Here is a 6,054-nt window from a genome sequence, read left to right on the forward strand (position 1 = left end):
GCTTCCGTGGAAAGGCTACCATAAATGCCCTTCCCGGATAGTGAGATGAATAACTAACTTATCCATGGAGCCCTTATCCAATACCTGTTGGAAACAGAAGGAAACACCCATACGTAAACACTGAGTCAAACTAGAATCCAGATGCATACGAAGAGGACAAGACCAGGTTGCAGAAACACATAGAGACAGCTGACTTGAACAAGGAGGAGCTAACGCCCACCCCCCAGACGTATAGCTGGGAATCCAGCATGGGACTGACTCAGGCCCCCCTGAATATGGGTCTCAGCCAGAAAGACTGAGCAGTCTAAGGGACCTCAGACAGTGGAACCAGGATGTATCCCTGGTGCACAAAAGGACCTTGCAAACACATCCCCCATGGAGGGATACTGCCTTAACCTAGAGACAGGAGAGAAGTCCTAGTCCCTACTTCAAATGAATTGACAGATCTACATGACCCCACCTGGATGGCATTGCCCTACATGTGAAATTGGGGTGGGTGGAGGGGTGAGGAGGGTGGTCAGGGTGCATGTGAGGGGGCAGAGAGGGTAAAAGGGAGGGAAGGAAGGAGAGGGAGAGGGAACTGGGATCGACATGTAAAATAGTAAATTAAAGAAAAAAATTAAATTAAAAAAGTTATATCCATTTAACTAATATAAATTTACTATGAAATGTTTTAAATTTTTAATAGACTCAATCCAGGAGAATGATTTTTTATATTGTGGTTTCATCTTATCTTTTAAAAAATAAATAAATAAAATTCATCTAGTTATTTACAGCAGTGGCCTCAAATCTGGTTTGTCAAAGCTTTGGCAGTAAAAATAATTATTTGCATATCTATAAATAATACTTTATAATTTTAAAATGTTTTTCACACATTCTATTATTTATTTGCTCATAGTGTTTCTTTGTGCAGCGCACTTACTACAAACTCATCTAGTAATCCCCCAAATTACAATACTTCACAGAGACATTTTAAACCTTCCCAATTTATTTTAATTAGTAAAATAAAGTATTTTTTCTTCTAATTCTTCTAATTGTACTTCAGAAATGTCAGTGCTTAACTAACCAACACATTATTAGCCATACACACTTACAGTGTAAGTCTATAAAGTATCAGAAACATAGCCTTCCAAACTGTTGTGGGATATTTGTACACTATGTGAAGAAGTATTGCTGTGATTGGTGTAATAAAAAGCTGAATGGCCCATAGCCAGGCAGGAGGTATAGGTAGGACTTCCAGAGACAGAAAGAATTCTGGGAAGGAGAAGGCAGAGTTACTAACTAGACTCAGAAGAAACAGCATGAACAGTGTGAAGAAATGAGGTAACAAGCCAGGCAACAGAATTTAGATAAAATAAATGAGTTAATTTAAGTTATAGGAGCTAGAGGGACAAGCCTAAGCTAAGGTGAAGCTTTCAGAATTAATAATATGTCTCCATGTCATTATGTAGGAGCGGGCTGGCAGTATAGTAGTACTCACTACACTTCATAAAACTGTCAAAATTTGAGTGCATAAGTACAATGTTATTTAAATTTAGTACATACATAACATGCCAGTATCAGACAATTTTAACCAAAGAGCCATATTTCAAATTATTTGGGTGTTTAAAGACACTGATACAAGTAACAGAGCAAAAATTTCACAAAGTCCAAAAGTCAAGGAAAGAATGGATGGGTAAAGTAATTTTCCTGACAATCAGGAACTCATATATCCCTAAACCAATCTACCAAAATCAAAACAAGTTTGTATTTCTTCTGTGGAATGATTCCAAGAAGCCACAAAGAAGGTAAGAATAACCTTCCATCAGATCTTGCCATTCAACCAACTAACTTCAAATTCCACTGAAAGTCCATCCCTTCCTGTGAAGATTTGAGCTGGTTAAATGCTCCTCCTTTGAGGGATATTCAAGGAAATGTACAGTGTATAATACCACCAGATTTTAGATATTGACATTCTGAGAAGATTGTAATCTATACGATTAATGTTTTTGAAGATGACGACGCAATGCACATACTAAGTCCCATACCTATCATCACAGGTTATCAACACCTTGAATATTCCTGACCACAGTTTGTCTATAAGGAATCAAAGGCTCAAAACCTTTGTGCATGTACCTACTCATGTTTTTTAGTTTTCTTTCTGTTGCTGTGATAAAACACCACAGCCAAAAGCAAGGTAAGGAAGAAACAGTATTTTTAGCTTTCATGTTACATTCTTATCACGAGTGAAAACCAAGGAAGAATTCAAGGCAGGAATTGAAGCAGACCATGGAAGAATGCTGCTTACTGCTTGCTCTCATGGCTTGCTTAGCTTGTTTTCTAATACATCCCAGGACCATCTACCAAGGGATGGCATTGCCCCCACACTGGGCTGGACCCTCCCACATCAATCATTAATTAAGAAATTATCCTACAAACCTACCTACAGGCAATGTGATATAAGAATCTTCTCAGTTGAGGTTCCTCTTCCCAGATATGACCAGGTTTGTACCAAGTTGACAGAAAACAACTAGCACACTGTGCTCAAGAAGATGAGCTGAACCATTGGGAAAGATAAACTGATCTTACATCAGTGCTATTTGGGTCTTCTTAAAAGGACCTTCAGTGTGGGAAGAATTCACTGCTTATGTTAGATAGTTTTATGTCAACTTGACACTGACTAAAATCTGAAAGGAGGGAACCTCAGTAAGGGAAATGCCTCCATAAGATTGGGCTGTAGGAGAGCCTATAGGGCATTTTCTTATTTTATTTTATTTTTTTTTTATTTTACATGTCGATCCCAGTTCCCTCTTCCTTCCCCCTCCCCCTTCCCTCTTAGCCTCTCTGCTCCCTCACATGCACCCTGACCACCCTCACCTCCCATCCCCTCACCCCAATTCCACATGTAGGGCAATAACATCTAAGTGGGGTCATGTAAATCTGTCAAGTCATTTGAATTAGGGACTAGAACTTCTCTCCTGATGTGGGAGAACCCAACCCATTGTGGGTGGTGCCACCCTGGGCTGGTAGTCCTGGATTCTTTTTTTTTTTTTTTTTTTTTTTTCTTAAGTAACCATGATGAGCAAGCTAATAAGCAATACCCTGTGTAGCCTCTGCTTAAGTTCATGCCTCCAGGTTCCTGTCTTGTGTGCTGACTTTCTTCAGTGACCAACAGTGGAAGTGTAAGCCAAACAAGGCCTTTCCTCCCCAAGTTTCTTTAGCCATGGTGTTTCAGCACAGCAGTAATAATCCTAAAACACTGCTGAAACTCAATTGACTGCTGGTGATAGAGTTGCTCCAAGTAGGGGTTATGGAGAAAGGATGAAGAGAAAAGACAGAAAACATCTTTTCCTTCTCAATTCTTTTCCCTCCTTTCCTTTATCTTCCCACCATCCCCTACTGTCTTCACTTTCACATACACATATCTCATCCAATGCACATTAATAAAGAAGTAGAAGACTTAAACCATCTAATAGACAAGGTGATTATAATTATACTTCCTAATTCTATAGGATGCTACCCTGAGTCCACCTTTACAGACAGGGGGAATTGAGTACAGGGTAATTTTAATTTACGGAGACAATGTGGTTATAAAAAGCAAGTGCAAGGACCAACAAGATGGCTCAGCTGATAAGGGGCTTGCTGCACAAGCCTGGTTGTCTTTATAATCTACATAAAGGTAGAAGAAGAAAACCAAAAGTTGCCCTCTAACCTTCACATGTGTGTCATACATACATATGCATACCATATCATACACAATCGTATACATAACAATAATAACTTTTCAAACACTGGACTTTTCCTCTGTTTTCAACAAATGACATCAGAATGTGGGCCATTCATTCTTTAAAGTCAACTCCTGTTGAGCAGCAACGAGGCTTGGAAATAAGATATTTGTTGGTTTGGCCAAGAAAAAAAATGTTAGGTAAATTAAATTAATATCGATATCTTCAAAGATGAAGTTAGTTGGTGGCTACGTTCACTCTTATATAGACTTCCCTGTGATTTTTGTGTACTTAAGCAATAGCATTTCACCCAGAAGAGTTTGGGCAACATAACATGAAGCTAAATCATACAAAAGGGAACTAGTCAACCAGCTCAAGCTGCACAATTTGAGTGGTCATGGTAGAATAGTTGCTTGTGGCAGAAACCTCGACAATAACAGAATTAGAAATGACTGGAAATACAGGAAGAAAAAGAATAGTTCTAGAATACACCAAATTCAGTCACTGGAATACTATGGTCACCAGGCCTAACAATGCCACACGCATCACCAGTCATGTCCTAGAAGGACATCAATGGCATTTTCCACTATGAATGAAAGTGTGTAACTACCTGGAAACACATGCATAACAGGAGTCCTAAGTCCAGAAAAAGAGGTGCAAAAAACAGAGAAAGAAGCTTGCCCTCTGTCCTTGGAGACCTCACTCAGTCCAACCACTTCAAGTCTTATGTTCCACGTTTCTACACACAGAAGAGGGTAAGCTGGATAAACTCCAGTGTAACACTGTGTGACTTGGGGCTTTTCGCTTTGTTAATTTATTTTTTTTTTTTTTTTTGAGACAGGTCACTATTTTGTACTGCTGATCTTGAATTTGAGGCAATTCTCCTGCCTCAACCTCTGACTACTGGGCATTCACTGCTATAATGCATTTTTGTCTGATATTTTTAAAGTTTACTTTAGGGGTAGGTGGTGTAGGTGAGTGACACATGGATATTTGGTATGCATTAGACACTAGATTCTATTCCCAGCTTCACAACAAGTAAAAACTCAAGTTAGTATATATCTGATTTATGTAGATGCTTCTCTAATACCAAGTTAAATATTAATGAAAAAAATAAAGCTACATCCTAATGGTTGGGAATTAAGCTCAGTAGTGGCCATCAACTTGATGCCCAGAAATGTCCCACAAAAGTATTGTTTTGGAATTCTCACAAGTTTGTCACTTAACAGTCTATTCTGATTGGCATAGGACAATTCAACAAAAATACTGTTTGTAATAACAAAGTGCTGGAAATTTCCATTTTGATTAAACTCTTTGTGCTCTATAAACAGATGCAGTTTAACTTGCATTTCACTGCCATCTTTTGGCAGATACTGAGATAACAAAAGCTGATCTCTTGACAAGGACTGGATTTTGGCTTCAGACTTTAGTAAAATTCAGATTCTTGCCAATAAAGTGATGTACTTAATAAAGTAAGTGCAAATGCATGTACTATTTAGAAAATAGCAACTCATCTGTCTCAATAGTCTCTGAGATTAGCTTCCTTGAGGATGAACAGTAATACACAAAACACTAATTATTAAGGGGGCAGTGATATGACTCAGAAGATATAAAGGTGCAGGCTACCAACCCTGAATTTAATCCCTGATACTCACATGGCAGAAGGAGAGACTCAACTCCTACAGGTTGCCCTCTGTCTCCACACAACCATTGTGGCATGTGCACACCCAAACACATACACACTGAAATATCTGTAATAAAATTTAAAGGAAGTTTGTTGGGAAATGCTCTACAAGTCAACCCCTCTTCTGAGAGATAAGAGAAAAAAGCAGGGGCTGGACTTCAATGCATACAATTCCAACAAAAGCTCTGAAATCAGATGGTTAAATTTTAGCTCTGCTGTGTTTGGGTGAGAAGACTGGACATTATCAGATCCATATTAGTCAGGCACTGGATACAAGGCCATGTCCCACTTTAAGCTGGATGTTCCTACAGGGGCAATAGCTAGAGAAAGCTGACAAAGGAGGAAATCAGCTAACAGCACTCTCTGACCCTTTGGTCCAGAAGGAAAACTTAGACATGGCATTGCAGTGCTGGCTGTTAATGGCTCTTTTTCTTTCTAAACACTGGGCAAGCAGCATATAGCTATCCTTCTAATAACTACCCAGACCCAAGGCAATGAGTACAGGAAATGGTGTAGCTACCTTAGAAAGTAGTTTATACATCAAATTTAACATATTACTTCATTCTTAGATGAGAGAAAAAGATCCCTAAGATTTTTCATTTGATCATAGAACCTAGGTTAAAATAGCCCACACTGTAGCTGTCAGGATATGTCATACTAGATGAC

Source organism: Phodopus roborovskii, unplaced genomic scaffold, assembly GCF_943737965.1.
Source record: "Phodopus roborovskii unplaced genomic scaffold, PHOROB, whole genome shotgun sequence".
NCBI lineage: Eukaryota > Metazoa > Chordata > Mammalia > Rodentia > Cricetidae > Phodopus > Phodopus roborovskii.